General features: G+C 49.0%; 1 long non-coding RNA gene and 1 pseudogene across 3 annotated transcripts; both read left to right on the top strand.

Annotated features, from left to right (window-relative positions):
- Nucleotides 1-11,629: 11,629 nt before the first annotated feature.
- On the top strand, nucleotides 11,630-13,103 carry LOC306648367. Of its 2 annotated transcripts, XR_013760367.1 has the most exons (4): nucleotides 11,630-11,750; nucleotides 11,900-12,203; nucleotides 12,357-12,513; nucleotides 12,994-13,103. It is a non-coding gene; the product is annotated as an uncharacterized lncRNA (long non-coding RNA). The 2 variants fall into 2 exon arrangements; XR_013760368.1 differs by having other exon boundaries at nucleotides 11,630-12,203.
- A 5,407-nt stretch (nucleotides 13,104-18,510) lies between these two features.
- Nucleotides 18,511-19,976, top strand: LOC306648344 (sorting nexin-30-like; annotated as a pseudogene). The gene has a single exon. The product of its transcript is annotated as a sorting nexin-30-like (transcript).
- Nucleotides 19,977-25,539: the final 5,563 nt, after the last annotated feature.

The raw sequence follows: 25,539 nt of genomic DNA, 5'->3' as shown, positions 1-25,539 counted from the left end.
TGTGGGAAGTAGATTTCCTGCCAGCAGGAAGTGACAGGAATATCTCCGGGGTGCTGAAATGGTCCCTCTGAGAGAAGGCTGGTGAGGGGACCCGCTGTCCATATCTGGTGTCTCCAGCGTGGCCTCTGAGTGGATACCTCTGCTCTTCACTTACCTTGTGTCCTGGGAGGGGAGCCCTGTGGTAGTGGGAGGTAGGTGACGGTGGGCTCCGTGGGCTCCATGTTCTCAGGGAGAGATTTTAGGGAGGCCCTCCCCCTCTCTTTCCTGGTGGAGCTGTGGCTCAGGTCTGCCCATGCCTTCCTTGGGTGACCTCTGTCCTCTACCTAGTGATTGTCCTGCGGTCACCCTGCCTTTCCCCTGGGTGATGCCAGGAGGCAAGGCCCTTCTCAGAGACCCCTGGCAGCACAGGGTCCTCACAGTCCCCGGAAGGAGTCGGGGGTGGGAGGTGCCCTGCCATCTGCTGGGTAGGAAATCAGGCCCCTTTCCACCTCCTGAGCCAAAGCCTAGTTCAAGTCTCAGAATCAACTTGCCAAGTGTTGACTGTGAGTGCTGATGTCGCCCCCTGGTGGTCATGTGGAGATCCGTGGCCAGTGTCAGGGACTGTAGCAGGGATGCTGCCCAGGTCCAAATGGTGAGAGCTGGCCCTGACCCTGGGCACAGGTGGCTCTGACCTACAGGCTGCAGAGTGGGTCCTGTTCACTGAGGGTCCCGCTTCCTGTCTCCTTCCAGTGCAGGGGGAGTCTAGGGAGAGGAGTGGGTTTGTCCTGGGGACCTCTGCTCCAGAGTAGGGAGAATCATGCACCCAGGGGATGAGCAGCCTCAGGAGACACCATCGGTTCCTGAGAGTTCAAAGGAAGGACACGGGGAACTGTCAGGCTTCAGGATGGAAGCACTGGCTCTGTGAACTGAGTATGCATTTGGCTGGTCCTTTTCTTGTTCTTAAATCCTTGGATCTTAGTCCCAGTGGGCCTGTGGGGTCGTTGTGTGAGTATTATGAAGATTACCTGGCCAGATGCATGACACAGTCCTCTCATCCCAGCTGTTCAGGAGGCTGAGATAGGAGGATTAACGTTTGGGGCCAGCCGGAGCAACTTAGTGAGACCTTGTCTTAAAATAAAAAATGAAATGTAGTCCAGTGGTAAAGTGCCCCTGGGGCCAATCCCTAGTCCCTCTCTCTCCCCCCTACACACACACACACACACACACACACACACACACACACAATCTGAGCAGAATGGGTGTATTTTGTACATCTTTCCTAAACACTTTTCATTGTGAAATATCTATAACAAAAATGTGCAATATTAACCCTTTTAACTGTACAAATACCATTCAAATATACAACGACCACAACTTTTCATGGCCTGAACTCCAACTCTAAGCACTAAGCAGTAACATCTCAGGACCCCACTAGCCCTGGGCAACCTTGAATCTATTTCCTGCCCCTTGAGTTTGCCTATTCCAGATATTTCATTCAAATGAAATCATCCAACTCCATGCCCTTGCTTCTTGTTTAGTCATGTGTTTAGGTTTACCCAGCTTGTGGTGAGCATCAGGGCTTTATTTCATGGCTGGTTAATACTCCCACACATTTGTGGGCCGTGTTTATTTGTGCATTCCTCTGCTGACGGACACTTGGGTTGTCTCCACGCCTGCCCAGTTTGAAGCCTGGCGTGGTGAGCGTAGGCTTGCGGGGACCTAGTGCAGTTTGTGTTCCAGCCTCTGGGCACATGCTGGGTCAGAGGGGCTTCACCCAGCGCTTGTTTCTTTTTTTTTTTTAATTTATTTTTATTGTAAACAAATGGGATACATGTTGTTTCTGTTTGTACATGGAGTAACAGCATACCATTTGCGTAATCATACATTTACATAGGGTAATGATGTTTGATTCATTCCGTTATTTTTTCCCCTCCCCCCCACCCCTCCCACTACTCTTTTCCCTCTATACAGTCCCTCCTTCCTCCATTCTTGCCCCCCTCCCAGCCCCCATTATGTGTCATCATCCGCTTATCACTGAGATCATTCGCCTTTTGGATTTTTGAGATTGGCTTATCTCACTTAACATGATATTCTCCATTTTCATCCATTTGCCTGCAAATGCCATAATTTTATTATTCTTTATAGCTGAGTAATATTCCATTGTGTGTGTGTGTGTGTGTATATATATATATATCTATATATATATATATCTATATATATCTCAGTTTCTTTATTCATTCATCAATTGAAGGGCATCTAGGTTGGTTCCATAGTCTGGCTATTGTGAATTGAGCAGCTATGAACATTGATGTGGCTGTATCTCTGTAGTATGCTCATTTTAAGTCCTTTGGGTATAAGCCGAGGAGTGGGATAGCTGGGTCAAATGGTAGGTCCATTCCAAGTTTTCTAAGGAATCTCCACACTGTTTTCCAGAGTGGCTGCACTAATTTGCAGTCCCACCAGCAATGTATGAGTGTACCTTTTTCCCCATATCCTCTCCAACACCTATTGTTGCTTGTATTCTTGATAATTGCCATTCTAATTGGGGTGAGATGGAATCTTAGTGTAGTTTTGATTTGCATTTCTCTTATTACTAAAGATGGTGAACATTTTTTCATATTTTTGTTGATTGCTTGTAGATCTTCTTCTGTGAAGTGTCTGTTCATATCCTTAGCCCATTTGTTGATTGGGTTATTTGTATTCTTGGTGTAGAGTTTTTTGAGTTCTTTATATATTCTGGAAATTAGTGCTCTATCTGAAGTATGAGTGGCAAAGATATTCTCCCACTCTGTAGGCTCTCTCTTCGCATTGCTGATAGTTTCCTTTGCTGAGAGAAAGCTATTTAGTTTGAATCTATCCCAGCTATTGATTCTTGCTTTTATTTCTTGTGCTATGGGAGTCCTGTTAAGGAAGTCTGATCCTAAGCCAACAAGGTGAAGATTTGGACCTACTTTTTCTTCTATAAGATGCAGGGTCTGTGGTCTGATTTCAAGGTCCTTGATCCATTGTGAGTTGAGTTTTGTGCAGGGTGAGAGATAGGGGTTTAGTTTCATTCTGTTGCATATGCATTTCCAGTTTTCCCAGCACCATTTGTTGAAGGGGCTATCTTTTCTCCATTGCATATTTTTGGCACCTTTGTCTAGTATTAGAAAATTGTATTTATTTGGGTTTGGGGTTTGTGTCTGTGTCCTCTATTCTGTACCATTGATCTACCTGTCTATTTTGGTGCCAATATCAGGCTGTTTTTGTTACTATTGCTTTGTAGTATAGTTGAAGTTCTGGTATTGCAATACCCCCTGTTTCATTCTTCCTGCTAAGGATTCCTCTAGCTATTCTGGGTTTCTTATTCTTCCAGATGAATTTCATGATTGCTTGCTCTATTTCTGTGAGGTACATCATTGGGATTTTAATTGGAATTGCATTGAATCTATATAGCACTTTTGGTAGTATGGCCATTTTGACAATATTAATTCTGCCTATCCAAGAACATGGGAGATCTTTCCATCTTCTAAGGTCTTCCTTAATTTCTTTCGTCAATGTTTTGTAGTTTTCATTGTAGAGATCTTTTACCTCTTTGGTTAGATTGATTCCCAAATATTTTATTTTTTTTGAGGCTATTGCAAAAGGAGTTGTTTTCCTCATTTCCCTTTCAGCTGTTTCGTTGCTTGTGTATAAAAATGCTGTAGATTTATGCGTGTTGATTTTATAGCCTGCTCTTTTGCTGAATTCATTGATGAGGTCTAGAAGTTTTCTGGGGGAGGTTTTTGGATCCTCTAAATATAGAATCATGTCATCCGCAAATAGTGACAGCTTAAGTTCCTCTTTTCCTATTTGTATCCCTTTAATTTCTTTAGTCTGCCTAATTGCTCTGGCTAGAGTTTCGAGGACAATGTTGAATAGAAGTGGTGAAAGAGGACATCCCTGTCTTGTTCCCATTTTTAAAGGGAATGGTTTCAGTTTTTCTCCATTAAGAATGATGTTGGCCATAGGCTTAGCATAAATAGCCTTTACGATGTTCAGGTATGTTCCTACTATCCCTATTTTTTCTAGTGTTTTCAGCATGAAGGGGAGTTGTATTTTGTCGAATGCTTTTTCTGCGTCAATTGAAATAACCATATGATTCTTATCCTTAAGTCTATTGACATGATGGATTACGTTTATTGATTTACAAATGGTGAATCATCCTTGCATTCCAGGAATGAACCCCACTTGATCATGGTGCACAATTTTCTTAATATGTTTTTGGGTACGGTTTGCCAATATTTTGTTAATTATCTTTACATCTATATTCATCAAGGATATTGGTCTATAATTTTCTTTCCTTGATGTGTCTTTTCCTGGTTTGGGTATGAGGGTGATATTAGCTTCATAGAATGAGTTTGGTAGGGTACCCTCCTTTTCTATTTCCTGGAATACTTTGAGAAGTATTGGAATGAGTTCTTCTTTGAAGGCCTTGTAGAACTTGGCTGAGAATCCGTCTGTTCCTGGGCTTTTCTTGGATGGTAGATTTTTAATGGCTTCTTCTATTTCATTGCTTGATATTGATCTGTTTAAATCGTGTATGTCCTCCTGGTTCAGTTTGGGAGGAGCATATGTCTCTAGAAATTTGTCAATGTCTTCAGTAGTTCTATTTTGTTGGAATACAGATTTTCAAAGTAGCTTCTCATTATGTTCTGTATCTCAGTGGTGTCTGTCATGATATTTCCTTTTGCATCATGTATTTTAGTAATTTGAGTCTTCTCTCTCCTTCTCTTTGTTAGTTTGGCTAAGGGTTTATCTATTTTGTTTACTTTCTCAAAGAACCAACTTTTTGTTTTGTCAATTTTTTGAATAGTTTCTTTTATTTCAATTTCATTGATTTTAGCTCTGATTTTAATTATTTCCTGACTTCTACTACTTTTGCTGTTATTCTGTTCTTCTTTTTCTAGGGCTTTGAGCTGTAATGTTAGGTCATTTAGTTGTTGACTTTTCATTCTTTTCTGGAATGCGCTCCATGCAATGAATTTTCCTCTTAGTACTGCTTTCATAGTGTCCCAGAGATTTTGATATGTTGTATCATCATTCTCATTGACTTCTAAGAATTTTTTAATCTCCTCCCTGATGTTTTTTGTTATCCATGTTTCATTCAATAGCATATTATTTAGTCTCCAAGTGTTGGAGTAATTTCCCTTTCTTATTTTGTCATTGATTTCTACTCTCTCAGTCCATTATGATCTGATAGAAAACAAGGCAGTATCTCTATTTTTTTTGCATTTCCTAAGGGCTGCTTTGTGGCATAACACATGATCTATTTTTGAGAAGGTTCCATGTGCTGCTGAGAAGAAAGTGAATCCGCTCATTGATGGATGGAATATTCTATATATGTCTATTAAGTCTAGGTTATTGATTGTGTTATTGAGTTCTATGGTTTCTTTGGTTGGATTTTGTTTGGAAGATCTATCTAGTGGTGACAGCAGTGCATTGAAGTCACCCAGAATTATTGTGTTGTGGTCTATGTGATTCTTGAAATTGAGAAGGATTTGTTTGATGTACAGGGATGCACCATTGTTTGGGGCATAAATATTTACTATTGTTATGTCTTCCTGATTTATATTTCCCTTAAGCAGTATGAAATGTCCTTCTTTATCCCTTCTGACTAACTTTGGCTTGAAGTCCACTTTATCTGATATAAGAATGAAAACCCCCGCTTTTTTACTGAGTCCATGTGCGTGGTAGGTTTTTTCCCATTCTTTCACCTTTAGTCTGTGGATGTCTTTTTCTCATGTCTATGATATGAGTCTCTTGCAGGCAGCATTTTGTTGGGTCTTTCTTTTTAATCCATTCTTCCAGTCTATGTCTTTTGATTGATGAGTTTAGGCCATTAACGTTCAGGGTTATTGTTGAGAAATGATTTGTATTCCCAGTCATTTGGCTTATTTTTGGTTTTTAAGTTGGCTTGGTTTCTCCTTTGAGTGGTTTTTCTCTAAGGTAGTTCCTCCCTTTGCTGACCTACATTGTTGTTTTTCATTTCCTCCTCATGGAATATTTTGTTGAGAACATTCTGTAGTGCAGGCTTTCTACTTGTAAATTCTTTTTACTTTTGTTTATCATGGAAGGATTTTATTTCATCTTCAAATCTGAAGGTTAGTTTTGCTGGGTACAGGATTCTTGGTTGGCAACCATGTTCTTTCAGAGCTTGAAATATGTTGGTCCAGGCCCTTCTAGCTTTTAGGGTCTGGGTTGAGAAATCTGCTGCTATCCGTATTGGTTTCCCCCTGTATGTAATCTGATGCTTTTTTTGCGCGGCCTTCAAAATCCTATCTTTATTTTGAATGTTAGGCATTTTCATTATAATGTGCCTTGGTGTGGATCTGTTGTGATTCTGTGCATTTGGTGTTCTGTAAGCCTCTTGTATTTGATTTTCCATTTCATTCTTCAACTATGGGAAATTTTCTGATATTATTTCATTGAATAGGTTGTTCATTCCTTTGGTTTGTATCTCTGTGCCTTCCTCAATCCCAATAATTCTTAAATTTGGTCTTTTCATGATGTCCCATAGTTCTTGGAGATTCTGTTCATGATTTCTTACCATCTTCTCTGTTTGGGCGACTTTATTTTCAAGATTAAATATTATGTTTTCATTGATTTCATTGAGGTTCTACAAGTCTTCCACGTGGTCTAGTCTGTTGGTGATGCTTTCCATTGAGTTTTTTATTTGGTTTATTGTCTTCTTCATTTCAAGGATTTCTGTTTGGTTTTTTTTTTGAGAATCTCTATCTCTTTGTTGAAATGATCTTTTGCTTCCTGCAGTTGCTCTTTCAGCTTATTGGTATCATTCATTGCCTGCATTTGCTCTCTTATCTCATCCTTTGCTTCGCGAATCATCTTAATCATGTATAATCTGAAGTCCTTTTCTGACATTTCTTCTAATATACTGTCATTGGATTCTATTAATACAGAATCTAGATTTGTTTGGATCATTTTCTTCCCTTGTTTTTTCGTGTTGTTCATGTATCTTCCCCTCTAGCGCTGCAGATCTGGGGTATTGCAGATTTCCCCCATAGGCTTATAGTGGCCCTATAGGCTTCCAAAATCCTTTCTTTAAGGGGAGACCAATATTAGCAGTGCCCAAATAAGACACTATGCAATCCTAGACCAAATAGCCCCTATGGGGACAATAACAAAATTGTCATAATAAACAGAATGAGTTCAAATATTATCTTCAGCAAAACAAACAGGTTTGCAATAAGGTCTGCAGTTTCTAATGGAGGACAAAGAGGATGCAGAGGGATGTAGAAGAGTAGAATATACAGAAGTTCTAGAAAATAGAAAGGGTGAGAGTGTAATCAAAAGAAATCGGATGTTAGCGTGCAAAAAAGGGAGAAAGAGACTCTGAGGGAACAGGTAAACAAAAGGAAAAGAAAGCAAGAAAAGTAAAGAAATAAAAACTTACATTTTTTTAAAAAGGAGAAAAAAGAAAATCTACTGTATAACAGTCATATACTAATGAAACCTCCCAGTGTTCAGTAGCCTGATGCATGAGAGGTACCTGACAATGAGCTTCAAGCCTCCAGCAGGCGTCTCAGGATGGGATTTGCCCCACCCAAAGATCGGAGCTATGGCTTCCAGGCTTATCCAAGATGGCCGCTCTGGCTTTGAAATGTGTTGGCAAATGGGGAGCTGCAGCTCAGGGGTGGACGTGGTCAACTGGAGGTCCTGGAGGCGGGATGTGGTTGGTCCGGCAGGGGTCCTAGAGTTCTGGTGTGTTTGGTGTGGTTGTGGGATCCTGGAGGCCGGTTGCAATTGTTCGGTTTGGGGTCCCAGTGATAGGGCGCAGTCAGTTGGTCTGGGGGTCCTGGTGGCAGGGAGCAGTCAGTCGATGTGAGGGCCCCAGAGGCAGGGAGTGATCGGTTGGGCTGAGGGATCCTGGAGACGGGACTCAGTCAGTCCGGCCATGGGTCCTACAGGGCCTGGCTGTTGTCTCAAAATGGCAGCAGCCACGTGTAATCAAACCTATAGGTACTGTAACAGTGAACTTCCAGGCAGCAGCAGGCAGCTGGTGCTCCACTGGCGGTTGGCGATCAGTTTGCTGACTGTTATTGGACAATGGGGAGGTGAACCTCGAGCGTTGGGTGATGGATAGGAGTAAGGCAGGCGATGGCCACCCAGCGCTGTGGGAAGGGCCCCAGTGTTCTCCACAGTGGCTGCAGCACCTCAGAGTCCCTCGAGGACTGTAGGAAGGTGTGGAGTGAGATGTCATTGTGAGTTTGATTGTTTCCATAATGACAAATGCCACTGAGCATCTTGTCCCCTGCTTAGTGGCTATTGGAACATCTCTGGAGTCACAGCTGGATGAGCCCTTTGCCCTGCCCCTTCTTTTTCAATGCTGGGATTGAGGGTGTTGGTGCTGTACCTCTGAGCTACACCCTGCCCTTTACATATATTTATTTATTTCTGTTTTGAGGCAGCTGCCCAGGCTGGCTTTGGACTTGCGAATCTTGTGTCTCGGACGCCTGGGAATACAGGCACCTGGGACTGTGTCTGGCTCCTGGCCTCTTTAACTTAGGTTACTCTTTGATTGCAGATTTATACCTGTTCGTTAGATATTCTAGCATGAAACCCATATCACATATGTGATTGGGAAATATTTTCTTCTCTTCTGTCATTTCACTTATTGTGCAAAGTTATGCCACTCATTGTTTTATAAATAATTTTTACAAAAGTATATGCATCAATATTCGTATACAAAAGCAAGTTTGTCCTTTTCTTGGGGGGGCAGAACCAGGGATTGAGCTCAGGGGTACTCGACCACTGAGCCACATCCCCAGCCCTGTTTTCTATTTTATTTAGAGACAGGGTCTCACTGAGTTGCTTAGCGCCTTGCTTTTGCTGAGGCTGGCTTTGAACTGGCAATTCTCCTGCCTCAGCCTCCCGAGCCACTGGGATCACAGGTGTGTGTCACTGCACCCACCAAGTTCAGTCTTTCATGGTCAATGTTTTCAGGGTTTTAAAGAAACCTAAAGATATTTGAACGTCTTTACAAGTAAGGGTTCGTGTCCTCCTTCATCCTGCTTCTCGGAAGGTGCTTCTGAGGCAGGTCTGTTCGGGGTCCTTCTCCCCCTTCTCTGCCCGTCCCTCTCTCTCTTTCCAGAAGCAGATGATTTTGTGTCCTGGGCATTTTTCTCTTTCTTCCAGCATCTCAGAGGCCTGGGGCAATTGTCTTCCTATAGTTGTTCTTCTGTGCTGATTTCCACTAACCCTGCTCTTCTTGGAGTCGCTTGCTGCTCTGTCCCTTGAGCACATGGACAAGCTGGTCACTGTCGCTAAAACCGAGTGTTGGTGGAGTTTGTGTGAATCCCACAGAGTTCTGAATACTCAGCACGAGAGCAGCCCCGCTGCTCTTTCCTCTCCCAGACAGATTCTGATCCCATGTGGCCACAGAATCATGATGAGACTCTCCCTGTGAAAACATGAAAGTGGACATTCTGACTCACCCACTGCTTTCTCAGAATGGGGACAGTTTCACATTTGGTTTTCCTGTGCCATTAGTTTTGCTCCATGGAAGTCCTTCCCAGTGTCTCTCCTCTGGCCTACATCTGGGGGTCCCCAGGTGCATCTCCCCATGATGCAGGGGGGCAGCTGCTCCCACAGCTGGGTGTGGCCCCACAGAGCTCCCAGTGCTTGGGAGGGTCCGGGCAGTGCCCACCACACCTGAGGCTGGGTTGCTGCTTTCTAATGGGGGTTCAGCTTCCAGAAGGTCCAGTACCTCTGAGCATAGTCTGGGGCAAAGAAGGCAGGACTCCAGGGAGATCAGGAATTGTAAGAAAAGAAGGAGAGTGAGGCTCTCCATGTCCAGCTCCTCGGCTCCCAGTCAGGGCCTCTGTGGACATAGGGGTATCCCAGGCTCAAGGACAGCCCCAGGGAGTGGCCAGCTGCAGCAGGGGGCAGCGGTTGGCCCTGCAGGGGGTTAGGAGCCGCCTTTAGTAATGTAACAGGTTCAAAGAGGAAGAGCAGAGCCTTTCCCCCAGAACACAACACTGTGCATGAGCCCAAAGGCCTCCTCCCACCCCTTAAAAAGGAGCGGACACACTTGTAAGGAAAATACACCAGTACATGTGAGGCGTGTTCTGTTCTTCCAGAAGCCTGCTGATGCCACATTTTGCAATTTCTCTCTTCAGGAAATGGGAAGAGCTGTCCACACAATGTGGATTGATATGGCCTGTGCTGTCCCTGTAACTTTTGTCCATTCGTCTGGATCACGCTCTCTGTGCAGCAGTGAGGTTGTCCGTGTCCCTGTCTCCTGGTCCCACTCCCCCTAAGTGCTGGAAAGCATCTTGGTTCACCTTCATCCACCATCCAGAATTCTCCCCATTCTGCTGGTCACAGTGGTGGGACCCCAGGTGGAGGTCTGTTCAAAGGTGGTGTGAAGGAGACCGTCCCTCAGAGTGCGTCCCTCCAGATCACATGCAGAGGGCGCCTTGGGCCTGTGATGATGTCAAGGTGAGTGAGAGAAGCAGAGATCAGGAATAAGGACACCCAATCCAAGAGTGGGCAGCAGACTCGCTCAGAGCCTGAGAGGAGACGGGTGAACGTGAGGATCCTACAAGCTCCCCTCCCCCCTGTCCCCTGAGGAAAGAGCAGCCAGCCTCCTGTGGCTCCGAGCGGGCCCAGGGTTGGGGCAGCAGAGGGCTGCAGGCCCACGGGGCTGGTGTGAAACCCCAGCTCTGTCCAGTCACCTGGTCTGTTTTGGGGTCGAGTCCACTCAATGAATGACCCACAGGCTGCAGTTCTGACATGAAGAGGAATCCATGTGCTGTCCTTTCCTCTTCCTAAGACATTTCTTCCTGGCGTAGAAGCAGACTTGGCCTTCTTTGCTCAGAGGCCTCCTGAGGTGGTGAGAGGGCCCAGGGACTGTCCAGGGTGCTGGGTGAGTGCGCAAGTCACTGGCTTCCTCTTCCCGGAGTCCACAGAGCTCCCTGCATCCTCGATGCCATGGAACCCAGCAGGTGTCACTGATATGTGGCTACAGACCCTTGGGAAGCCCACAGTGCTGTGGAGGTTTGGACAGCCACCTGGAAGCATCTTCTCCAGGGACGTCAAGTGATTGATGGTGACCAGCACCAGTCAGTGTCTGTCCCTCTTACACTCAGTTCTTCCAACAAGAGGGGGAGGGTTTCATCTGCCAAGTTGTTTCTGGAGGTTGGTGCAGACCAGTGAGTCTCAGCCAGGGGCCATTTTGCCACCAAGGGGACATCTGGCAGCGTCTGGAGACACTTTCGATTGTCACAGCTGGGGGAGGGAGTCCTACTGGACTTAGCAGGTAGAATCCCAGATGGTGCTAAACACCCCACAGCACAGTCCCTAAGGATGACAGTGGAGAGCAGAGGGGAGCCTGCCCTGCGCCCTTCCTGACCTCCCCAGAGCCCCCCTCACCCTGCTCCTCCCACCCCTCACCACCACTCCCCCCGTTACCCCCCTCTGCTCGCATCTTCAGTTCCATCCTCTGCAGGTGCCCTTTGCCAAAGGCAGCCCTCACCTGCCCTCTCTGGGCTCCTCTGCGCGACTGGCAGGAAGTGTCCACTAGAGGGCGCGCGCGCTCTTCCCTGAGCTCCGGGGAGCCTCGCTGGCCTCAGACCAGTGTGGCTGCTTTCCTGCCTCAATTCCAGCTGGGTGGGGCTGCAGATTTGCCCTGGAGGAAGGCCCTGGGACAGGCACCAGGGACCCCAGGGAAGAACCTTAAGTAGGAGGGTGGGGTCTCTGACCCGTGGCCTGAAACCAATGCCAGGGCCCAGGTCAGTGGGCAGGGGGAAGGTCCCAGACTTAGTGGCTGGACACTCAGGGTCCTGAAACCCCTGCCCGAGTGGCCACTAGGGGAAATGACTGTGAGCCTGTGTCCCTAAAGGCTGTGTCACTTAGGATTTGTGTACATGCTTGTCAGCAGGGCCGCTGTAGAACTTTCCGGTTAGGACCTTCTACAATGGGAGACGGGTCCTCCCAGGTATCCTCACTTGGAAGAATCAGGAGGGACGTGACCGCCACCAGGCACAGATGCCCATCAGGGCCTGAGGGAGCAGGAGGTCTGTGGGCTTCTCTGTCGCCCCTGAGTCAGGACCAGGAAGTTGGTGTGTGTGGTCTTGCCCGCCCCACCTCAGCAGGAGCCGTTGCTGGTTGTCAGTTCCCACACCCCCTCGCAGGGCAGAGGAGGATCTGGAACCTTCCCTGAAGTCATCAGTGGAGGAAGACAGGTGAGTTAGGAGATGGAGGTGGGAGAGGTGGGTTGATGGGCGACCAGAAGGCGCCAGCCTCTGAGTGCTGCGGCTGACCGTGGTCAGAGCTCCTCTGGGAACCGGCCCCGTCCCTGCAAAGGTTCAAGAGCGTCCCACCTCTGTGCTCCTCAGTCCGTTCCTGAGCTCCTAGCCACAGCCACCCTCACCTCTGAGGCCCTGGGTCCTGCACCAGCACTTTGTCCCATCTCACTGTGAGCTCTGTGAGTGCCCACCTCTTCCTACCCAAGGTCTTCAGAGTGGCTGTCGTTACACCCCTGTCCCCGTGAGGGTAAGTGGCCGGCTGAAGGCAGAGTCCTCCTTCCTGTTGGGCTGTAGGACCAGCACTTGGCCCGTGAGTCCTGCTTATCAGTGAGTCCCCAGGAGGTGGCGGCTGCTGAACAAAGCCAGGGAGCCAGGAACTGGGGTGGGCAGGACTCAGGAATGACTGAACTTGTTGGCAGGTGGCTTGTGCCCTGGGAACCTGAAATTTAATGGGGAACGTGAGGTGTTTCTTACTGTTTAGGCTTTAGAGTTTGGAACTGCAGGTTCCCCTGGAATGTCACTGTCAGCCTCAATGCTGTGCATGTATGGCACAGGCTTCAGATTCCTCACTCTGGTGCAGGGTGGTATTGGGAGCACCATCTGCCTGGCCCAGGGGACCCTCTGCTTGTGCAGTTGCTGCAGACAGATGTGCTCTCTGTTGGGAAGAGGGCTCCTTCCTCCCTGGGCCTCCTGATCCCAGCTCCCTGATGCTCCACCCTCCTGGCAGGCCCAGCAATCACCCCCATGTCAGCCCTCACAGAGGTCCTGAGCTGAGCTGAGCTGACTGCCCAAGGGGCATCGTGCCTGTCATTGGCTCTGTGTGCTCCTGATGTCTGCCTGGTGCTGTCCAAGATCCACAACCCTGAGGAGAGAGAGAAAGAAAGAGAGGGAGAGAGAGAGAGAGAGAGAGAAAGGAAGAATATACCTGCTCACATGTGCAACTTCAGGCTAAGGGATTTTGAGAGTCATTCAACAGATATTTATTTAAAGGCAAGAATCGAAGGAGCAGCACTTGCATTTACAGTAAATGGTGTTTCCTGTTGTGGATTGGGCCGCTCTTCTTCGCTGTTCATTTCCTGTTGGGAACATTGGCCACGTTAGGTGGCACATCCACGCTCTCCGCCAGGGACCTTGGAGTTCTGCCCCTAGACAGGAGCATGAGGGATGGACTGCAGGGGCGTGATGGAGTCAGCTCCGTCTCCCAGGAGAAGGCTGGGCAAGGTGTCCTCACCCTGCCCACATGAGCCTCAAGGAGAGGGTCCTCTGCTACATCTGCAGTGTGTATAGGAACGTCCTGTGTGCGTCACCTCAGAGCCACCCCTTAGGAAAGCCCAGGACACTGCCTTCCCACGTGTGTTCTGCAGTCGGGGATGTGAACGTGGCTCTCCGGGTCCCTGGAGCTGCCTTCTCCTCAGGAAGCTCTGGCCCCGCCAGGGATCCACACAGCAGCCCGCCTGTGACTCTGGCCTCAGCTTGTGCAGTGCTTCCGTGTCTGGTGGCTCTCTCCCTGTCCCTGCACCTCTGCATTTGAGGCCCAGTCTCTTAGGGGTTGATCAGGAAGTCTGATGCTTGCTGTAAGATTTGTCCAAAGACACAACAAATTTGGCTAAAGAAAGTGACTGGCGTTTGTACCTGTTTTCAGAATCCCACAGTGAACAGTGAACTTGTGATCCTCCTGCCTCAGCCGATGAGCCACTGGGATGACAGGCGTGTGACACGACACCCGCTATTTAAGGGCTTGTAGATGTCTTTACCAGGAGAAGGAGCCCCCTCTTTCCATACTTTGTCATTTGTTTCTGTGATCTAAATTACAAGGGGCGAGACTCAAAGGCCTTACAGATTTCTCCTACCGCAAGGTGTGGAATCGTGTTTCCTTCTGGGAGTTCTGGTGCTTGTAATGAGGAGAAAAAGGAAAAGAAATCCTATCACAGACCACAATCGGGACTCGTGAGCACCTGTGAACGTTGCCCATGAAGGCAGGTGTCAGGGGGACGATCCTGTGGGGTCATGTCCCTGAGACAACTGGAACAAATCTGTGTGTTTCCATGATCCAGGTTCAGAAGAATTTTCAAAAATCCCCTTCGAGGGCTGGGGACGCAGGCACCTGCCTTGCAGTACCAAGGCTCGGTGCCCAGTACCTCAAAAACAAGCAGATTACCTCAGTGAGTCAACCTCAGTTCCGCAGTGACCCTGAGTTTGCTTTCCTTCTCCAGGACCTGCCTCCTCCCTGCTCATACCTGCTGACCAGTGTCATGGCGCCACCTCTGTCTGGACCTCCCAGTCTCACTCCCCTCTGCAGGGGTCGCCCACACACTGAGGGGTACTCAGAAGGTCCAATTCCACTGCCACAAGTGGAGGCCCGTGGTTGAAAGATGGAGTGATGTGCAGAAAGCATTACTGACAGCGAGCTGGCAAGTTGGGAGAAGAAGACGTCCATCCTAGAAAGGCCACCTGGCCAAAGCATAGGGTCTATGTGGGGACTTTGGTGAAATATCTCTTTAGTCCCAGGCAAGGTGGGTGCTAGGTGCCCATAAAGTCTGTGGTGGTCTGATTTTCTTCTTTCTTCCTTTTTGTACTGGGGATTGAAGCCATAGATGTTTTACCACTGAGCTACGTCCCCAACTCTTTTTATTTTATATTTTAAAATTTGAAACAGGGACTTGCTAAGTTGCTGAGGCTGGCCATGACCTTGTGATCCTCCAACCTCAGCCTCCCCAATCCCTGGGATTTCAGGAGTGGGCCACTGGCCCAGGAGTGGTTTGCTTTCCTGATGCATGTGCTCCTGGTATCTGGAAAGTCACCAAATGTTCTGGGATCTGTAACTGCAGAGAAAAGTTACTGATTAGACAGTGTCTCTTCTCAGGAATAGCTCGTTAGAACAAGAGCAGGGCACAGTGGTGAACCTGAACTTCCTGAAACTCTGGAGGCTGAGGCAGGGGAATCCCAGGTTTGAGGCTAGCCTCAGCAACTCAGCAAGGTCCCCAAAACTTATGAGATCCTGTCTCAAAAAAAAAAAAAAAAAAAAAAAGGGGCTGGATACGTGGTTCAGTGTTTTAGCCCCCCTGGGCTGGATACCAAATGCCCCCTCACAAAACATAGCGGAACAAAGGAGAAGAGAAAAAACAAAAAGAATTTTAAAAAGAACCGCAACTTTGCTGGAGACGTGTTAACCCACGGGCGGCTTGGGTTCTAGTTGTCCTCTGAGCAAAGCTCGCAGTGTGTGCTCCATGTGTGACCTCCAATATTCATGATGTTTGAACTGAGCTGCAAGGAAGTGAGGCCAGAGAGGGGAGTGAGGCTCTCTGAGTTGCAAGGGAGGGTGCGCCTTCGTGGGAAGGACAGTGAGGGCCTGCAGGAGGAGATGTGGGCACACAGCCTTGGAAAGTTCCGGTACCAGAGCAGCAAGTTTGCACTCTCTGGTGGGTTCAGGGTGCCTGACGTAGGTCCAGCGGGAAAGGATTGATTTCACGAGAGCGTGTGGCATCCTGCTCTCATGGCCTCCTCTGGGACACTGCACAGGCCCTCGGGAGGCCCAACTTGCTGGCATGTTGGGAAAAAGAAGTTGGGCCGTTGTGATTTGCATGGAAGGGACAATCTGAGGCTTCTGTCCTGCTGGCTGATGAGGTTAGTCCCTTGGGATGCATATGGCCCTCACTGTGACTCCACCTGTTGGGACCTAATCCCCATTAGGGCAGGCCCTAAAGCAGGGTGGGCAGACCACACAGCTGGTTTGGAGGGGGTCCTCTGTAGGGGGCTCTCGCTGAGTGGGATGGACCCGTCCCCTCAAGTCACCACCAGTGTTGGAGCCCTGCTGTCCTCCCAGCAGGAAGTGTGATGCCTGGTTCCCCTCAGCCCCCTAGTTCCTCCAGAACCCGACAGTAGCCACTCCTGGCATCTCTGGATGGCCCAGCAGACCTGACCCTGCCTGTGGCTGGGCCCAGATCTCCCCGAAGTGCCCAGAGAAGGATCTGGAAGGGCTGTGTGAGACAGAAGGAGGGGAGATGGGGCCTCCTTGCTTCTGGGATGACTGAGGTTTGTGACATCCATCCAGTGAGGGGCCTAGGGAGAAGAGGAGAGGAGGGGCCAGCTCAGGGCAAAGACACCCTTTGATTTATGGGCAGAACGATCCTTTCTGTGCCGGCCGAACTGAGGCCTGGAGGACCCGCATCCTGAAGGTCAGGCAGGAAGTGCTCCCACTGGGCCTGATCCCAGGAACAGAGCATCAGCCTCCCCTAGACACAGACTCCGGGATGCGCTGCCATGGCAGGGCCTGGGCCCCAGGGCTTGCTCCAGGGCGACTAGGCCTGAGCCTCTGCACAGGGACTGATGTGGCAGTCATGGGAACCCAGGATTGGCACTTCCTGCCACACACGGGGGATCTCCTCCTCTCGGGTCCTGGAGGCCAGAGAGGTTTGTGGCTCTGAGTCACATGGGCCAGAGACTCAGCATCTCCAAACACCTCACAGGTGCACAGCCACACCAGGTTTGTCTAGAGGCACCTGGAACATGACCCGGGAGTGGTCTGGACAGGTCAGGGCGGGAGGGGATAGGCAGTGCACACAGGGCCAGGCTGGGCAAACGCACCTCCCCTTGGACAGTGACTTCAGGATATGCCCTGGGGAAGGAAAGCAGCAGGGGCCCCGGGCTTCCGTGTGTCCATTTCCCCCAGAGCCCTCTGTCGCATGGCCTTCTCTGGTGAGGGGACAGTGAAGTCTGGCCCTGTCTCCACAATTCTCTCTCCTATCCTCCCAAGACACCAAGCACATTCCAAGGTCCCTGCTAAGCACCACTATCATGTGACAGCACACTAGGTATCCCAAGAGCCCACCACCTAGATGTGGTCAGTCCTGGGTGCTGGGGTGGGCAGCCCAAGGGACACAGGGAGAGGTCAGCTGGAGGGGCCTGCCTGCCCACTCATCAGTCATCTGCCTGGGTGGGAACACTGGGCTGCTCCTGTCCTGAGGGTCCCCTGTCTTTCCACTTTTCTGGAAACACATCCCCTAAGCTGGCTCTGTGACACACCACTGTGCTCAGGGCAGGGACCTGAGGTGCCATGTGCTCCCTGGGGACAGGTGTGGATTGAGGTCACCCCATCAACTATGTGGTGGAGGATCTGAGGCCTAGAGTGTGGAGAGGGTCAAGCCACCAGCCAGCTCCACCAGGGCCGCTCTGTCGCTCCAGGTCAAGGTGACCCTCTGGAGTTGTTCCTGATGGGACCCACCTGTACCCAGCTGCCCCTCACAGGCTCAGGGGCACATTGGAGCAGCTTCCTTCAAACTGGGAGTCAGTTCCCTGGATCCTTAAGGAGAGGGAGAGCGCTCTGGGCTTTAGTGGGAACACAGGCCAGGCCAGTTATGCATAAGCTGTGGTCCTCTCTCCAAGAACGTCAAGTAAGGTCAGGAATCCTCTGTATTGTATGGATGAAGGCCACTCCCTGGGTTGGGGATGGTGTTTGCTGGTCCAAGAGGGTGAAGCCTGCAGGGCTGGTGCAGATGTGGAAGTGGGATGCTGGGGGCTTTGGGGTTCATGTTTAGCAGGACTCAGCCTGGTCTTGGGTCCCCTCAAGCTGGTGTACCTGCCTGTGTCCTCTGTGGGTGGCCTCTGTCCTCTGCCTGGAGGTTCCCTTAGGTTCACTCCGCATTTCCCCATGGATGGTGCCAGGAAGGAGGGCACTACACAGGGACCCGGGGCTGAGCAGGGCTCTCCCAGAACCAGGAAGGAGTGGTGGGGACAGCAGGCATAGGAGAGGAGCCCACAGAGCCTTTGGTGCCAGCATAGAAATCAGGCGACATCGCCACCTCCATCTCCAGCCAAAGTCATGAGAGACCCCTGGAGTCATGAGAGACCTGTGGCCAGTGTCAAGGTCTGTAGCAGGGATGCTGCCCACGGTCCAAATGGTGAGAGCTGGCCCTGAGCCTGGGCACAGCAGCCCTGACCTGCAGAGTGAGTCCTGTTCCCTGAGTGTCCCCAGGCTGCCTGACGCCCAGGGCAGGGTGAGTCTAGGGATAAGAAGGGAGATGTCGCCGGGCCGAGGTGCTGGCGGACCCGCGGCGGGCTTGGGCGCGGAGCTGGGCGTGGCGCGGAGAAACCCAGCAGGCAGGGTGAGGAGTCCGCGGCGAGCCGCGGCTCCCAGCAGGCGGGTGCAGGGCCTCGGTCCGAACTGGGTCTCCGCCCGGGGCGCTCGGGGAGACCACCGCAGCGGGCAGCGGGAGGAGGCGGCGGCGCGTCCCCCGCGGTGCACGCCATGGCGGGCGGGCCCCTCAAGGCCCTGTAGTCCTCGGGGCCCTACTCCCTGCGTGACATGCCCACCTGCTGGCCGGCTCCAGCAGCGAGGAGGCCATGGACGGCGACAGCCCGCCCAGCCCGGACCTGCTGATGGCCGGCAGCTTCGGTGACAAGCATCTCATTTTGCCCAGCGGTGGTACTCCAGCAGGCACCCCCAGTCCAGCTTCTTGGTCTTCTCTTCTAAACAGACTTCAACTTGACGATGACATTGATGGTGAGACCAGAGATCTCTTTGTCACGGTGGATGATCCCAAGAAGCACGGCTGTACCATGGAGACCTACATCACATACAGGATCACCACCAAAAGTACTCGGGCCAAGTTTGACTTGCCAGAATATTCTGTTCGTGGAAGATACCAGGATTTTGACTGGTTGAGGAGCAAACTGGAGGAATCCCAGCCCACGCACCCCATACCCCCGCTTCCTGATAAGTTTGTGGTGAAAGGTGTTGTGGATCGTTTTTCAGAAGAGTTTGTGGAGACCAGAAGAAAAGCTTTGGATAAATTCCTAAAGAGAATCACAGATCACCCTGTGCTGTCTTTCAATGAACACTTTAATGTTTTCCTTACTTCTAAGGACCTGAATGCCTACAAGAAGCAGGGGATAGTGCTGCTGACCAGAGTGGGCCAGTCGGTCAAGCATGTCACCGGAGGCTACAAGCTGAGGAGTCGGCCTCTTGAGTTTGCAGCCATCGGTGAATACTTAGACACCTTTGCACTCAAACTGGGAACCATCGATTGAATAGCCCAGCGGATCATCAAAGAAGAAATAGAGTCTCTTGTGGAGCTGAGAGAATACGGGTCTTGTACTCCACATGGAGTGTGCTAGAAGGAGAGCTGGCCGAGCCCCTGGAGGGTGTATCCGTTTGCATCGGGAACTGCTCTACAGCCTTGGAAGAGCTGACAGATGACATGACAGAAGACTTTCTACCTGTGCTCAGGGAATATATTTTATACTCTGATTCCATGAAGAGCGTATTGAAGAAGAGGGACCAAGTTCAAGCAGAGTATGAAGCCAAACTGGAAGCCGTGGCTCTGAGAAAGGAAGACCGCCCCAAGATGCCAGCGGACGTGGAGAAATGTCAGGATCGGATGGAGTGCTTCAATGCAGACCTGAAGGCTGACATGGAGAGGTGGCAGAGCAACAAGAGGCAGGACTTCCGGCAGCTGCTCATAGGGGTGGCTGACAAGAACATCCAGTACTATGAGAAGTGCCTCATGGCGTGGGAGTCCATTATTCCACTGCTACAGGAGAAACCAGAGGCCAAGTAGATTGCTTCTTGGAACAGAGACTCTTCTACCTACACAGGACGTGACGCCCTGTACTGGAATGTCCCTGCAGTGCTGGAGAGGTGGCACTGGGGAAACAACACAGAAGCACCTCTGGTTTGTGTATTTTCTCACCCCACTGTTGTTTTCAATTCGTATTCATTCCTTGATGGAGTCTGTGAGGCTATAATCATCTCTCAGCAAAAGAAGCATACCTCCGTGTTCCTACTAAGGAACACTACGAAGACTTGAAACTGAGGGTCACAGCAACCCACAGCTGGTGGTGACATCTTGTGACAGTTTCCTCTTTCGAGACACCTGAGTTGCCTGTTGCAGGAGGGGACTCAGGTCCTGCTTTTTAAGGCCATGGAGGAGGCGTGAAGAAGAGGCCTCTGATTTGCTGTGAGACATGGCGGCTCTGCAGTTGACCTCTGTGGGCATTGACGTGCCTCTGCCTAGGAGGTGTTGGCACCTCCACAGAAAGTCCTTAATTTATGGTGGCCTGTTGCTGTGAGTGTGGCCTGCTGCCTGTTTGTGATGAGTGACACATGTTTTCTTGTTTCTGGTTCCCATAGAGCCATTTAAAGTCCATGTCCACGTGCATCCACGCTTGAGTAAGGAAGCCTCGTCCTTATTTGATGCCTCGGGAAGCCAAGGGGACGCTCCCTGATCTTGCTTCTGACACCAGAAACTTTTATGTAAAACGAAGAGAGGTGCATTTTTCTCTGTGAAGGCCTTCGATATTTTTCTTTTGCTTAGTAATTGTCAGCAGTCAGGTTTAGATCTCTTGTTTGCAGTCAGATTAGCTCCCCTGTTGTTGAGATCAGTAGGCATATGCCAAGCCCCACTTGTGATGTCTGCTTTGTGCAATTTGCCTTTATCTCACCAAAAATGCTGAGTTTAATATTTCTTACCATGTCCACTGGACGTTTGGACAACCTTTTGGTGAGGGGGGGCTAGTGTGTCGTGTCGTCATGACACAGTTGAAATTGGTAAACTCAGTGTGAATGTTCTATATAAAGTGCTTTAACCGTTAGCATTTCCTGGTCAAGAACAAAAGTCAGTACCAGCAGGGGCCTCAAAGATGACAAGCCTAACAGTGAATTCTTTGCTTCTAACTAAACCGAAGTCTCATTTTGCAGCCAAATTCCTGGGTACAGCTGGCTGTGTTTAAAGTCTTCATTTCAAACTATTACCAGGTTTACTTTTCAAATCACCACAAAACCAACAGTAAAAAAGGATCTCTCTTTGAACTCATTTTTTTTTTTCTGAAAAGAAGCTACATATGTTATATTAGTGTTCTTTCACTTGTGGCTTATCCTTATAAACCTATAAATGTAAGCCTCAAATAGACAGTAGTTCATTTTTTAAATGAAGACGTCCAGTCTCTGCTTCACATGCAAGTTAACCTGCAAATGTCAGTCAACGTGCAGCATGTTGAAGTCACTTTATTCCACTCTGACAGCAGAGTTGACCTGGGGTCAGCCACAGCTGGGATACTGTTGGAGCAGCAGTCGGACAGCAGGGGGGTGTTTGTTCCGTCGTGTTTGACAAAGTCAAATTTGAAATGATAATTTTTCCAACCATTGGTACTTGCCTGTATAATGCTCCATCTGTGCCATTCTAAAACCCTCTGATGTGAACTTTCAGTTTGGTACAAATAGAAATGATTCACTGAAGTGGAAGGGTGGGAACCATCCATCTACCCCCATCTCCCATGATTCAGCATTTCATTCTACCACTTGAACCATTGAGTTGGTGTGGGTACGGATGTCCGGGTCCAACCTGACAGTGTGCTGGTAGAATTGGGGTATGCCTCTGAGAGTCGACAGCCCTCTGTTGATAGTTGGCAGAAGACGCCAGACTGACCCCAGCAGTGAATATTCATTTTCGGAACACATGAAGCTTTGCTTTGTGGAATGTGTGCTTTAAAAATGTTGTCAAGGTAATGGGGGAGGGAGGGGTTAGTGTTAGGGTTAGAGCTAGGGTTAGGGAGGGGGGCAAGAATGGAGGAAGGAAGCACTGTATAGAGGGAGAAGAGGGGTGGGAGGGGTGGGGGGAAGGGAAAAATAACAGAATGAATCAAACAACATTACTCTATGTAAATTTATGATTACACAAATGGTATGCCTTTACGCCATGTACAAACAGAGAAACAACATGTATCCCATTTGTTTACAATAAAAAAAAAAAAAAGAAAAAAAATGTTGTCAAGGGTAACGGATGCTTGGAAAGAAGGGTGGAAAGCTACAGGGAAACCAGAATCCGACAGCCTGCCAGCTGCCAACCCCAGAGTCATTCTGTATTATAGTCACTTGGGAAAGAAGGCAGTCCCTCAGAAAGTACCCATGGGTCTCCTCACTGGGAGATATGGGGAGGGGGATCCACAGTCATTCCCTGTCTCCAAGGAAGGCAGAGGCCTGACTCTGAGGGATTTCGGCTCCTTGGGACTTTATCTTGCTCGCCAGTCCCCATAGGGTGTTCTGTGCTTTGAGACATCAAAAAGAGCCGTAGCAGTTCAGCCTCTGTTCTCCAGGCCTGCTGTTGGGAGAGAGTCAGGAAAACCCTGCATGTCAGACTTCTTTGGAGAAATGGACTTTCCCAAGAAGGCACGTTTGTCCCTGTCTTCAGGCTGGTATGTGACAAGGTGAAGAGCTTGGCCTAGAAAGCAGGGGGCTAGAAAACACCACAAAGGATGCTCTCCAGCCCTCCCCACTCCCATGCCCCCTTTTGCCCCTGAGACTTAGCAGTCCTAAGCTTTGGCTTCTTTGTCTTGGTCAAGCAAAATGGAGATTCACTATGAGAAGCATACCTGGGAGGCTTCTGTGCCAAAGACTGTCTCCGAGAGGCCCCGTTACCCCATCCTTCTTGAATCCACAGAGCTGCAGTGCTGAGATCACCAACTCCTCTCGTATTTACCATCCATGAGGTTTTTGCTTGAGGGTCCCCTTTACCTCCAGCGCATGGACACAGACAAGTGTTGAGGCTTGAACAATGAAAAGTTGCCCTGAGCAACTAACTGTCCAGGTCCTGAAAAGAGAAAGAGTTCCTTCACTCAGGTTAAAAGTCCAGGGTGAAGGCAGAAGAGAGAATTCCTAGAAGCTGAGCAGATTTTAGAGATTCAAATGATGGCAGACAGAGCAGTTGTGATGTTAACAGCTGTGGACGCTGCATTTGCTCATCGGTGTGGGGATCCATAAGAAGATTCTGGGCCTCTGCTCAGAGCCAGGCGCCACTGCTTTGAAATGAGGAAGGAACACAGGACCCAGCCCACCTTGGTTGGGTTTCATCCTTTGATAAGGCTTACCAATGATGGTTGGCAAACTTTTAGGGTGATCAGGGAGATGATGGGTTTGGTATTTCATGACACCTGAAAGAATAAACAGCACAACTCTGGGGATTGAGGTGAATGTAAGATATGTCTGTTTTCATGCCAAATTTCAGCCCCACGGAGCGTGCTCTGGATCTTGGTTGAGGGTGTTTTCTGGGTTGTCACTCCCCAAGGGGAACCGAATGCTCGCCTGCTGCTCACTACCACGAGGCCACCTTTTGTTGAGGGACCAACAGGAAATTCCACTTCAGAAGTGGGTGTGATGGCCAGTGGCCATTGCAAGGGAGTCTGAGGGACACCTAGAGTTTGTGTGGCTGGATCCTGCCTTGGGTAGCATTGAAGCCGAAGGCAGCTGGCTCTGTTTGATGAGGCTGGCTGAGCTGTGGGAGAGGCGCTGTCTACACTCGCTTCTGAGCTGTGATTGGGGAGGGAGAACAAGGTCAAGTGCAACCTCCAGGCTGTGTTGACCTCAGCTGTTTGGGTCTTGGGTGGGTTGGAACTGGCTAGTTGGGGTTGCTAGAGACCCTCAAGGGTGGTTCCTTCCTAAAGTTGAGCTGCCTGTGGTCAGAAGCTCAGCTGCCTGTGGTCAGGGCAGGGCACACTTACAGGGACTTCACCTTCCTGGACACCTCTTTAAGGGCCTGGAGCAACTGAGCGAGCTAATGATATGGCTAGGGAAACTTTGCTTTGGCCATCCTCATTTACAGGAGGATGTTGGAATTTGGGTTTGCCTTCTCCCTTTCAAAAGCCCTCAAGATGACAGCAGATTGGACACGCCCTGTCATTGTTCATGTGTCTTTTCAATCCAGATGGCAGGTGGCACTTACTAGTACCTTTGAAAAAAATGTCCTGTCCTAGGCTGATCAGGGTGTGTTGGAACGTGTCTCCTCTTCCTCGTTTTAATAATCTAGGAATCCAATTTTTTACCAACCCACTCTGGTAGGCTGTCAGCTTTTGGTTTTAAGGATGTCTGCTGTCCCCACACTTGCACATATCAGAGTGTTCAGGAGCTGTCTGCATTAAAAATAACGTTGGAGAGGGGCTGTAATGGGGGGGAGTGGACTGTTCTCTTCATCATATGTATTGGAAATGTATCCTGGGCATGACTGTCCAACACTTACTATATGGCAGAAAAACGTTATCCAGGTAGTTTTTACTGCTAGTCTGTAAATAAGTGCTATGAGAAACAATACCTTTCAACAAGCCAATAAGATATTTATTTCATATAAACATTCTCTGTATTTAGCACTTGAAAATCAACAAATCCAGAATTTAAAAATAATGCTGCAGACTGTTAAAAGCCTAACTCTACTTTTGAGAATTTTTCAATACCTAATATGCCTTATTCTTCAACTAGTGTTTTTAAAATTCTGGATAGAACCTTTTAGATCTATAATCAGCCATTCAGCTTAAATACTAGTGATCGAACATAGTCCTCAGTCCTCTTAAAAAAACAGGCCAGAAAGTGAGGGTCAGAATGAATGAAGGTAGTCTTTCAGGAGGAGAGAAATAAGCATTGCTATTGCCAAATGATATTTTTAATAATGTAAGGAAACACAGGGACCACAACACCTTTTGTTGTTTTAAAGTGTGAAAGATTAATTCAGTGCCTTTTGGCATACTTTTGATTACAGAGGATATGGTATCAGCATTGACAAATCGTAGATGCAAAAAGCTCTGTTATGACAGTATTGAAGGTTTACCCTGATTCTGCAGAACAGCTTTTGAAGATACTGTGGGGACCTCAGAGAGGCACGTTTGGATGGAAAATCTCCATCCAAACTGTTGACTCACGTAATCGAGTCCACGTCAGCAAAGCTTTTCTTATTGAACCAGAGATGAAGAGTGTTGTGGATGTGCCTCTCCCAGAAGGACCACCCTGCTCTCCTAGGATGAGGATCCTGGGCTCTCTCTAGGGTGGGCCAGAGCAGCTAACACCTGTCCACATGCCTGTTGGACAGGCTCGCTCACGGTCTTAGATCAGCCTTTCTTTCAAAAATGGTACTAGGAGGAGGAAAGGGAATCACTCTTTCCTCGTGTAGAAGTGGGGACTAGGAGAAGCAGGTTGCAGAATGTGAGTCTATGTAATCAAGCAGTGGCCGTGTCAGCTGGGCCTTTATGTGGGAGCAAACCAGCATCTCTTAATGATCATCCCTGTCCACCAGACACCCCTGAGGCTGAGGTCCTGTCCCAGTGATTTCCGTTCATTTTACTTCTGTGTGCCTGTTCCCATCACCTCTGTGAGTTGGGGATGCATGGAGAGGTGACCTGCCCCTGATACACTCCCATGAAAATCAACTGCCAACAAACTTTCTAACTTGTATTTTAACTGTTAAAGAAGAGATTACAATTTTACTTAGGAAATATCCAAATTATGGACTGTGGTTTT

The sequence above is a fragment of the Sciurus vulgaris genome (assembly GCF_902686455.1).
Source record: "Sciurus vulgaris genome assembly, chromosome: 17".
In the NCBI taxonomy this organism is placed as follows: Eukaryota; Metazoa; Chordata; class Mammalia; order Rodentia; family Sciuridae; genus Sciurus; species Sciurus vulgaris.
Note: the sequence above shows the minus strand (reverse complement) of the source record. Positions and strands in the feature narration are given on the sequence as shown.